General features: G+C 37.6%; 1 long non-coding RNA gene across 1 annotated transcript; it reads right to left on the bottom strand.

Annotated features, from left to right (window-relative positions):
* Positions 1-1,595: 1,595 nt before the first annotated feature.
* Positions 1,596-8,810, bottom strand: LOC140528695 (uncharacterized). Its single transcript, XR_011975271.1, has 3 exons — positions 7,320-8,810; positions 4,437-4,522; positions 1,596-3,105 (listed from the first exon to the last, which is right to left on the bottom strand). It is a non-coding gene; the product is annotated as an uncharacterized lncRNA (long non-coding RNA).
* Between the last annotated feature and the right edge of the window lie 3,362 nt (positions 8,811-12,172).

Raw genomic sequence — 12,172 nt, 5'->3', positions numbered from 1 at the left:
AGATGAAAGGAAATTGAGCTTTTGTCTCATGGGATTCCCTCCCTTAAGGAGGGAATGACACATTTTATTGGATACGGAAATCTATTTTACCCTGCAGGAACGCAAAGTGAAAGGGGATAGGAGAGAAAAGATAATAGAAGGGACAGCAAATTGGGGAAAGGGATAATCAGAAGGAAACCCTGTTGTGGGAGGAAAGGTCAAGGGAGAGAATGGAATAAATGAAGGGCAGGAAAGGACAGAGGGAAATGTGGTTAGTCTTTTACAGCATAAATATTATGGAAGTGCTTTGCATTGTTACACATGTATGACCTATATTGAATTGCTTGTTTTCTCAATGAGGGTCGGTGTGGAGGGAGGGAAAGTATATGAAATTCAAAGCTTTAAGAATGATTGTTAAAAATTGTTTTAGCATACAACTGGAAATTAAGCTATACAGGCAATGGAGTATAGAAATCTATTTTGCCTTACAGGAAAATAGAGGGGAAGGGGGATGGAAGAAGAGTGGTAATAGAAGGGAGGATAGATTGGAGGAAGGGGTGGATGGGGTGCATGCTGTCCTGGGGTGGGGGATGGGGAGAGATGGGGAGAAAATTTTGAATTCAAATTCTTGTAGAAATGAATGTTAAGAACTGAAAAATAAATAAATTATATACTTAAAATTACAAAAAAAATGTCACTACTAATTAGAAAAAATGCAAAGTAGAATAATTCTGAGGTACCAACTCATATCTATCAGATTAGCTAATTTAACAAAAAAGAAAAAAGAAAAATTTTGGAGTTGCTGTGGAAAAATAGGGACACTAATGCACTGTTCGTAGAGTTGTGAGCTGATCCAACCATACTGGAGAGCAGTTTGGAACTATGTTAAAGGGCTTTAAAACTGTGTATACCCTTTGAACCTACAGTACCTGAATACTAGATACTAGATATTACTAGGTCTGTATCATAAAGAGATAAAATAAAAGGAAAAGGATCTACATGCACAAAGGTATTTATAGCCATACTGGAAACTGAGAGAATGTCCATTAATTGAGGAATGGCTGAACAAGTTGCAGTATATGATTATGATGGAATACTCTTGTGCTATAAGAAATGATGAGCAGAATGCTCTGAGAAAAACCTAGGAAGACTTACATGGACTGATTAAAGTAAAATGAGCAGGACCAGGAGAACATTGTTTACAGTAATAGCAATATTTTATGAATAATCAACTGAGAACAACTCAGCTACTTGAATCATATACAATGATTCGAGACAATTCTGAAGGACTTATGATGAAAAATGCTATCCACCTCCAGAGCAAGAACTGATGGAGGATGAATGAAAATTGAAGCATACTTTTTTTTTTTTTTTACTATCTTTAATGTTCTTGAGAGAGGAGTTATTCAAGTTTTCTTTTGCAACATGGCTAATATGGAAATGTTTCACATGACTATATATATATAACCTGTATTCAATGGTTTGCCTTTTAAACTTTAAATTTCATAATTTTGAGATGTTTGTTTACACATAATTGAGAAAAAATAAAATAAAAATTAAATGTAAAGGAAAAACATTTTTAAGTATTTCAAAAATATATAGTGCTTATATTTTTTTCTCTTAACACATTCATTAACATTTACCAGCAAACAAACACATGAAAACAAAATATATACAAAGCAAATGCATGGTAATTTTAAGGATAGTAACAAGTGGAAAGAGAAAAAAGGATCAGGCAAGATTTCCTATAGGAAGCAATGCTGAGCTGAGCTTCAAGTGAAGCTAGCGGTGCTAAGAGGCAGAGTAGAGAAGAGTGTGCATTCCAGGTATGACGGATAACTTATGTAAAGGTACGGAGACAAGAGATGGAATATTCGTCTGTGGAGAAATAAGCTAAATGCTGATGTTGTTAAAGAAAATGCTGGATGGAGACACAAGGCAAAGATAATTTATGAGAAGCCCCCAAGATTGAAACTGGTCTGTACAAACCCAGGAGTCCATGAAGAATTAAACAACTTTGCTTGTTAGTACCATTTTCCTACATTTTCCTAATGCCCCACAGTTGCTGGACTCCCCCCAGAAGAGACATATACTTAGGTTTTATAAAAGAGCCCACTCTTCATCCTCTAGTGAGTCCCACATCCCTCCCCCACATTATCTAATCAAATATTCAACCACCAAATGAGATAAACAAGCTAGTCATGCAAAAATAAAATTGTAAATGAGTATCAAAAAATTTCCTATGCTCTTCAATAATGAAAGAAAAATGCAAATACAGTAAAAATAACTTTGTGATGCTATTTCAAGCCTATCCACTGGCAGAAAAATAATTACAAGTGACAGAATTCAATGTTGATGGTGAACTTGAAAACTGGTAAAAACTTCTCAGAAAAGAGTTTGATAGTACACAATTAATAAGCATGTTAAGCTAATCATACCCTTTGATTCAATGGCTCTGGTGTTTGTAGCCTGCCCTGAGAAAGTAACTAAAGGGGAAGAAATGTCTTTAATACTTCAAAGAGCTAGAATTCTTTCTAAAAGATGAATTCTTGAAGTATGGAGTTACATGAAATGTCACACATAGACTGGGGGGTGGGGGGAGTCCTCCTTTTCTATATTCACATAAACTGGATCTAGCTCTAAGGGTAGTTAACCCTAAAGAAAAGGAACCAAGCTTTTATTCTTACTCTCTGACTCATTATGACCCCACCCAGGAATTCTAGGGAAAGCCATCCAAAGCTCAAGTATGACTTATACCTAGGATATACTTTTATCCTGTAAAAGGATATCCATTATAGCATAGCTATTTCCCACACAAATGATAAAAAAATGCATGAACAAATACTTTAAAAATATGAAACAATAATGAAAATAACTTTTCAAGACTGCTCAACAAATATTTCACATTCACCTTAGAATGATCATCACTGTCCCATGAGCTTGTGAGTCTAGGTATTCTGGCCATCCAGGGATGACTTGGACCTTTGCAGACTTATTAGCTACAGTGTCCTCCTGCTGGTGTCAGTCATCTACCCTAGGAAATTATTGCAGCTTCTGCAATTGCCTTCCTATGGGCAACCAGATTAATAGTTTCCAACCTCCAGAAAAGTCCATTTCTCAGAATCCCTATGTATAAGGAAGCAAACAAACAAGCAAAGTAGAAGAATCAGCCAGATTTTTTGTTTAGGTCCAAGTTCAGTCTTGCCAAGGCATACAGGTGTTCTTATTGCCATGTGCATACAGTCACCAAGGAAGGGGAACCTCAGCCAACACTATGCTGCTGGTGACCTTCTCCTATTTGTTCACTACTTTTAGACCTAATATTTGGCTATTTGCCAGCTCACCTACCATTATTCATCTACTATAGATTACCTATTTTGCAATATGCACGGCTTTTGCCCATCTCAATTTGTTTTGCCCTCAAATATTTTATCTATCTTGATTTCTGTTGCTTATCTGATAGACACTGGCAAAATTCTTGCATTTCATGAATGTCTGGTGTCTTCAAGCTACTGTCATCCACAACCTGATAACTCTTCACCATGTCATCAGTGACCACCATGAATTAGACTCATTTATATATGACCCAGGCACAAATTGGAGCTCTGATTTATGACATATGTGAAACAAGAAGAGACAACTGGCTTTTGGGGCCAGAATACCCTACTTGGGGTCCCAGTTTTGCCATTTGCAAGTTATGTGTCTTTGAGCAAGTCCACTTCTCTGGATCTGTTTCCTTATCTAGAACAGGGCTTCTTAAACATTTTCCACTCATGACCCCTTTTTGCCTGAGAAATTTTTAAGTGACTCTGGGTATATAGGTATATAAAACAGGTATTCAAATCAAACATTTACTGATAATAAATCATAAAGAAATTTATTTTAAAACAATTTTTGGTATACATATAATTGTACCATTTATTCAAGACTAAAGCCAATTTGTATACTGAGATAGATGTGCTTGCTCATTTGCAAGTAAATACTTTTCATTGACAGTAACAAATTTCTCAAAATTTATTTATTCTCAAAATTTATCTTTAATTGAAGATTTGAAGAGTCATTCAAAATATTCCTTTGGTTTATTACAGTATGAGGCATGCTTGGTATTAAGATATCATTTTAGTTTGGCTGGTTTCATGCTCTCTGCAGATGAAACTTCAATTCAAATTAAACAAAGGTTTTTCCACACCATCATCATTATTGGAAGCAAATCCATATTGCAAAAATGATTTGACATATTTTCTTTTTCTTGACAATTTAGGTGTACTACAACCTGGTAGAAGACTCTGCTGCATTGTCATCAGTATTTTTACCTCTTCTATCTAAATTTAGCCACTAATACACAACCAAAAATATTTTGTCCTAAAATATAAATAAATATTGCTAATTTCTCAAATAAATACTAGGTTTAGTTTATGAAATTACATTTGTGCTTAATTTTAAAAATTGATACTCACATTTACATATACATACAATGGTGATAGTTGAGAAACACTATTAAATGGCCTTTGTCTTTACTTGTTGCAATTAAACACTTATGTTTCTGTAAAAGAAGGAGATAACAGCAATTTTTGAAATCAATCATTCTAACACAATACAATGCAAAGATATGTTAATCTGATACTTGGTTGGTTGGTTATTTGGTTGTACACATTGATGATAAGGTTGTCACATGCATTGCCAGCGCTAGCTCAGTGTTTGGGAGTCTCTGAAGGAAAGTACGGGAGAGAGTAGAGAAGACTGACTACTAAACTGAAGGTCTGCAGAGCCATTGTGCTGACCTCATTGTTGTATACCTGTGAAATCTGGATAGTATACCAATGCCATGCCAGGAAAGTGAATTACTTCCATTTGAATTATCTTGGGAAGATTCTGAAGGTCACCTGGAAGGATAAGGTGCCAGACACTGAGGTCCTTACTTAAACTTAACTGCCAAGCATTCACTCTACTTCAGAGAGCACAACTTGGATAGGCTGGCCATGTTGTTTGATTGCAAAACGTACACTTGCTAAAAAGACTATTTTATGGAGAACTCACATAGGGCAAGCAGTGACATAGTAGTCAGAAGAAGAGATACAGGAACACTCTCAAGGTCTCTCTCCAAAACTTTGGAATTGATTGTGTGACATGGGAAACGCTGGCACAGGACCACTCAGCATGGCATGCTCACATCAGAGAAAGTGCTGTGCTCTATTAGCAAAGCAGAATTGAAACAGCTCAAAGGAAACTTGATATGCATAAATTTGGAGTATCTACCCCAAATGTTCACACGGACTATTTGTAGAATATCCCAAGCTCATATTGGTCTAATAAACCACAGAAATGACTCTAGTATAGTGATATCATTTTCATCTTCTTTGAGAACAAAGGACAACAACCAACCAATCAATAAATTATGTTTCTACAAGAGCAGAAAACGTTCTACGTACAATAAAAACACTGTAATTCATAGCGTATAATATTCTCGAATCTGAGCTGATATGTTTCTGTCAATGTTTGTGGGTGTTGCATGTGGGGTGTGACAGCATGCACAGTGCAAAGTGCACATGTTGTGTGTTCACAACCAATGCTCTAGTGAAGTTGTGAGATGCGTCACGGGCAAGTGCTGCGAGAAACACTTCATATCTGTTATACGTCTGATTTTGAATTAATTTTTAGTGGTTACATGTTCAGAAACCTTTCACTGCTGACAAATTTTTTGGATTCCCCATATTCAGTTGTGAGATTCCATATAGAGATCTAGTTTAAAAAACTCTGACCTAAAATATGAGGGGACCAGACTATAGGATTTCTAAGATTCCCCAACCCAGAGAATGCAATACATAAGGAAACTGGGAATATAACATCAAGTCAACAAAAAAGAAACTCCATTTGCAATGACTATATCCCATGCTTGGAGCATTTTCCCTTCTCACCTCTAACTCCTACCTTCCCTAGATTCCTCCTACCTTCTGCAGTTGTGTTTTCCTGGTGCTCCCACTTTCCTATCCCAATCAGTCCCTTCTCTCTGAGATTACCTTCAAGTTACACTGTATATATCATCTCCCCCATTTGAATGTGAATTCTTTGAGAGAAAAGATTGTGGTTTTAATTTTTTTCGTTTTTGATTTATTTTTTGAGGAAGAGGAGGTATCCACAGCATTTGGAATAGTAATTGGTACATAGTAAGTAATTAATAAATGCTTGTTGACTTCATGACAGGTAAAAAGGAAGGAAATGACCACTCCCTGACTTTCCATACCAAGTCACATTCCTTTGTGTTTAAGACTTTGAAAGTTTACCTTTCTCTTTGCAAAGTAGGCTTTTTGTTCTATCCAGAATTGAATTTTCCCTTTGTTTTTGGTTTAGGAGTCAAGAAGGCCCCCCCCCCCCAAATCCTGGACAGATTTCACCCAACGTACAAGAGAAGTGACTTTTTAAGTAACCATCAGACAACCCAGCAATGGCATTGCAGAAATCAAAACATAGTTCCTTTTGTGTTCATATGGCCTTAAATGTTACACAGTGTCTATTCACTAACATGTGGTGCTATGGAAAAGGCAACATTGGGAAGCATAATCCATGGTTTTATGGCCTTGTTGCATGAGTGTAGGAGGATGTGGCTCAGACTGATTTGATATATTACATGCTATTTGTCATTTTATACTTTATTGATTTTATGATGCTTTCTATTTTAAGTTATTTTAAAAAATAATAATAACTCTGAAATGAAATAGCAAATGCTAAATAATGTGAAAGGAGGTTTGCTGGGGTTGGGAATTTGTGAGCATTAACTCAAATAATTTGAAACTGAAATATGCTTTAAAAGCTTGAGAGTATATAAGGAGGCTCTACTTGCCATGGCCAGGGATTGCCTAAAGAAATCATAGGCCATTTCTAAAGCATGGGGGAAGGGGAGGGAGGAGAGGAGAGAATCAAACTTTCATATTTCTCTTCAACCATAAAGTCCAAAAACCTATGTGATGACTTCTGGCTAAGTGACAGATTGGTGAAGTGAATCCACATGGTCAGAGGAGAGACTCATTGGGACCTTTGTTATAAACCCAGCAGTCTAGTTTCAGCCTAAAGCCTATGTGTTTCCTGCCCTATTAGAGGTCCATACAATCAAATGCCTGATGATAATGCTGACAGCTCCTGAAAGCAGTTCCCTCAAGAAAGAATACTGCCAAGCCTGCTCCAAGCACCATGAAGTCTCTGACTGGGCCCCTGTGTGTTATTTTCATTTCAAGAGGAACACTAAATAGCTGGATAATTTCTAACTGGGTCATCTGATAAGTCCATCTTTAAAGTGTGGTTTAGAAAAGTTACTCCAGGTCACTTGTCCAGCAGACTGTACTGACCTCCTTGTTCTCCATCCTTCTTGCAGCTCTTGCTCTTGTTAAAACTCGATCTTTTACCAGGAAATTCACTCAGACAGGGAAGTTCATTTGAGGTTAAAACTGTAAAGTGGCCAATTATCTTTCATTCATTGGTTGCATATGATCTTTAGCCCAAACTCTGGAAATAAGCACAGCATTTTGCAAAAATCTCTGCTCCAAAGCTAATGTTTTGGAAAGAAAAACAGCATATTGGGAATAAATTACATGGTCTTTAATCCATTTTAGTATTATTGCCTGTTAACACACCATGTAGCTTGCCAACACATGAGAAAGGTACAGTTTTTTAGCAACCAGCTTTCTGATTTGCTGAATTTATAGCATCTATGTCATATCCTTGAACTGAATAGGATCAGAAAGTACAACAGCCTAGGGTATTCAGCCTCCCTGGCAAGATGACCCAAAGGAAATCAGCAATCACATGGCTATGATTTCAGTTTGGTAACATCGCAGACCTTTAAGAACAGGGTCAGGTCATGTGGACATTGATCACAGATTAAGAGCTGGAAAAGATTTTAGAGATCATCCAGTTCAAGCTTTTCATTTTACAAATGAAGGAACTGAGCCTCAGATAAATAAGTAACTTTTTTAAGGTCATAGAATTTAGATTTAAAGTAGGAAAGTCAGACATTTATTAAGCACCTACTGTATGTGCCAGGCACTGTACTAAGTTCTGGGCATACATAAAGAGGCAAAAGACTGTACTTGCCTTCAAAGAGCTCACTCACAGTCTAGAGTGAGAGGCAACAAGCAAGTATGTCCAAACAAGCAATACACTGGATAAATAGGAAACAAACGTAAAGAAAACACTAGAATTAAGAGGGTTTGAGGAAGATTTCCTGTAGAAGATGGCATTTTAACTATTGAATAGAGAAATTTAAATTAAAACAATTCTGAGGTATCACCGCACACTGATCAGATTGACTATATGATAAAAAAGGAAAATGATGGATATTGGAGGGGATGTGGAAAAACTGGGATGCTAATGTACTATTGGTGGAGTTGTAAAGATCCAACCATTTCAGAGAGTAATTTGGAACTATAAAAACTATAAAACTGTGCATATCCTTTGATTCAGCAATACCACTGCTGGTTCTGCATCCCAAAGACATCCAAAAAAAGGGGAAAGGACCTATTTGTACAAGAATATTTATAGCAGTTCTTTTTTGTGGTGTTTAAGAATTGGAAATCGAAGGGAAGACCATCAATTGAGGAATGGCTAAACAAGCTATGATATATCATTGTAATGGGATATTATTGTGCTATAAGAAATGAGAAGCAGGATGATTTTTTAAAAAAGAAACTGGAAAAGACTTACATGAACTGATGCATAGTGAAGTAAACAGGACCAGGAGAACATTGTACACAGTAACAGCAATATTGTTTGATGAAGAGTGACTCAGCTATTCTCAACAATGCAATAATCCAAGACAATCTGAAAGGACTTGTGGTGAAGCATACTATTCACCTCCAGAGAAAGAACTCATATTGTTTGAATACAGACTGAAGCATACTATTTTTCACTTTCTTTCTTGCATTTTTTTCTTTTGAGTCTTCTTGTACAAAATGACTAATATGGAAATGTTTTACATAATTACACATGTATAACCTGTATCTAATTGCTTACTATCTCAGGGAAGGGGGTAGGGAAAGGAGGAAAGGATAGAATTTGGAACTCAAAACTGCAAATAAAAATGTTAATACAAAAAAGAAAGTAATAAATTTAAATATGGGGGGGGGGAAAGATGGGATTTTAAATAGGATGTGAAGGAAACCAGGAGGCAGAGATGAGGAGTAAGAGTATTCCAGGCATGGGGAACAGTCGACAAAAATGCCCAGAGCTGAGGTATGGAGTGTGTTGTTTGTGGAACATCAAAGAGGTCACTGTCACTGGACTGCAGAATATGTGGTGGGGAATAAAGTATAAAGACTGGAGAAGGTGGGGCTGAGTTAAGAAGGGCTTTGAACACCAAATGGAGGATTTTGTATTTGATCCTGGAGGTAATAGGGAGCCCCTATGGGCAAGGGAAGAAGGGGGGAGGTGGAAGGTGACAGGATTGGACCTGTGCTTTAGGAAATTTACATTAAAGACAGACTGGAGGATGGATTACAGTAAGAAAAGACCTGAGGCAGGCAGAGGCAGCAAGCAGCCAAAGTCAGAGTCAGAGGGAGAGATTGGGCATATCTGAGAAATTGAGCAAAGGTGAAATCAATAGAGTTTTGTTGTTGTTGTTAGATGTGAGAAGGGAGAAATAGTGAGAAATTTAGAGTGGTATGTAGATTGTGAGGGTGGGGAACTAGAAGGATGGTGGTGTCCTTGACAGTACTAAGGAAATTTGAAAGAGGTTTTAGGTGGAAAGATTGTAAATTTAAGTAATGGACATGTTGAATATAAGATGCCTATTAGACATCCAATTGGAGATGTCTGAAGGACAAGTAAAGACGTAAGACTGAAGAACTGGAAAGGATCAGCTCATTGAGTTTCTTTCCTTCTGTAGATGAGAAAACTGAGGCTCAAAGAAGTTAAACAACTTGCCTAAAGTCAGACAGATGATAACAGAGGAAGGCTTTGAACTCAGGTCCTCAGATTCCAAAATCAGAAATCTCTCCACTGAGCCATGCCACTCCCTCTAGAAGAGCAAAGCTCCAGCTTAAAAATGACTTTGTTTTGTTCCTGAGGTGCTAAATGTGTTTGTAATGTCTCCCCTCCCTTCCTCCTCCTGCTGCTGCCACCTCCACCACCCTCCTTTTAATGGAGTGGAAGGGAAATAGGAAATAGGGTGGAGAGGGAAGGAGATTTTTAGTAAAGTTAATGAAAGTGAGAAGTAGGGAGAGAGAGGCAGGAAAGAGCAGAACCAGGTTCACATTTAGCCCTTCTACATATGCATACAAGGGTAGATCCCAGAATGAAGGGTGAGAGCCTGCTGTCTGAGAAAAAAATTGTTGTGAATTCTGTGAATCCTTCTGCAGCCTCTTTTGGTCATTCACCATTGCCTCGGGAGAGCAGTCATTAATGATGAAAGGACAAGTGGACAATATTGTTGTTAAGTTGATTTAGTCACCTCTGACTTCATGACCCTGTATAGTTGTTGTTTGTTCGTTCGTTTGTTTTTTTGGCAAAGATACTGGACTGGTTTGCCATTTCCTTCTCCAGTGGATTAAGACAGAGGTTAAGAGGTTAAGAGCTAAGCAAGTGCCTAGCTAGTGAGGCCATTTTTGAACTCAAATCTTCCTGACTCCAGGCTCAGAACTCCATCCACCAAGACTTTTAGCTATCTCCAAGTGGACAATACAAAAGAGAAATTAAAAAAAAAAGATTCAGCCTTGCCTTTTAGTGACTTTGAGTCTAAAAAAAAGGACAGACTTTGATGATAAAACAAACTTTTTTGGCACATTTGAATAGGACAAATGGAGCAATAGAAAGAATGCTGAATTTGAAATCAGAGTATTTGAGTTCAATACCTTCTTCTGTCACTTTTTACCCTCATGATATTGGGTAAGTTATTCAACTTCTCTGAATCATAATTATCTCGTATGTAAAATGAAGGGTGACCTCTAAGCTTCCTTGATCCTGTTATCTTGTACAGTGTGTTGTAGGGCAGATATAGAAACCATATTTTGGTGCTGAGTTCTTTCTGGGTTTGTTTAAAAGGATCTCCAATATATTTTTAGGTAAAGAAGGTGTTAAGAAGTCTTCCTTTAACCTGAAAACAAGGCACAGAAGAGTATAAAGGGCATATCGATTTACAAAGTCAAAACTCCTCTGACTCAGAAAAAAGAACATTGATGGAGTAAACAAATATTTTTGTTTCTGTCTCTGCATCACCAAAACTGAGCATAGTGCTTGACGTAAAATAGATGCTTAATCAATGTTGATCAAGTTTAATTAAATTGCATTCTATCTGTACAAGGGCAATAATAATAATACATTGAAAAAATAACAGAGCTGGAATCAAAGGCTCTTTTGAATTCTGGCTCTTATTACCACTTCTTACCTATGAAATCTTGGCTCCATTATTTCCTTCTGCTGGCCAGTTTCTTCATCTATAAAAGTAAGAGGACTGGATTAGATTTTCTCTAATGTCCTTTCCAGTTGTAAGACCTCACAGAGTTATGGGGAGGGAGGCACTCCATAAAGGGCCCCATAAATGGAAATTACTCTCCAGATCACAGGCTTTAAAGGGAAGGGGACATAAAAGATCATTTAGCTGTCCCACACAGGTAAAGTGACTTACCTAGGGTCATATGTAGTAATAAGTAGCAGAGATTCAAGTCCAGGGCCTCTGATTCCAGATCCAGTATTCTTTTCATTCTTTTTCTGGGTTGATAGGTAAAGAGAACAGCATAACATGATTTCTATATTCACTTTCAACTCTGAAATCTTGTGGGTCTGTTTCTAAGTAGACCTAGGTCTGACCTTACCTCCCTAACAGTCATCGTGACCCCAGCCTCACTCCCTCTGCAAATATCACAAGGTATCATTTTGGGGAAGATAACTTCATATAAATTTGGCCAATAGCTGACCTATGGCCCAAAGACAGCAGGGTTATCAGGTATTACCTCAGCTCTCCAGAGCTAACCAGAGCCAGAGAAGGGTCCTTTTCCCAGGACACGCCTCCACCCACCTCCCTCCTGCTGAGCACTCACTTTGGAAAGATGCCTAGTCTCCAGTGTGGGACTTGAACCTTTGGCCTTCAGGCCAGAGGCAACAGAGCTACCAGCTGAGTGACACTAACCTATTTCCTGATTTGGGAATGAAATGGAGCCAAAGGTATGTGAGGCATTTCTTTTCTCTCCACCTAGCCTTGCCTCAGTAG

This window comes from Notamacropus eugenii, chromosome 2 (genome assembly GCF_028372415.1).
Source record: "Notamacropus eugenii isolate mMacEug1 chromosome 2, mMacEug1.pri_v2, whole genome shotgun sequence".
NCBI lineage: Eukaryota > Metazoa > Chordata > Mammalia > Diprotodontia > Macropodidae > Notamacropus > Notamacropus eugenii.
Note: the sequence above shows the minus strand (reverse complement) of the source record. Positions and strands in the feature narration are given on the sequence as shown.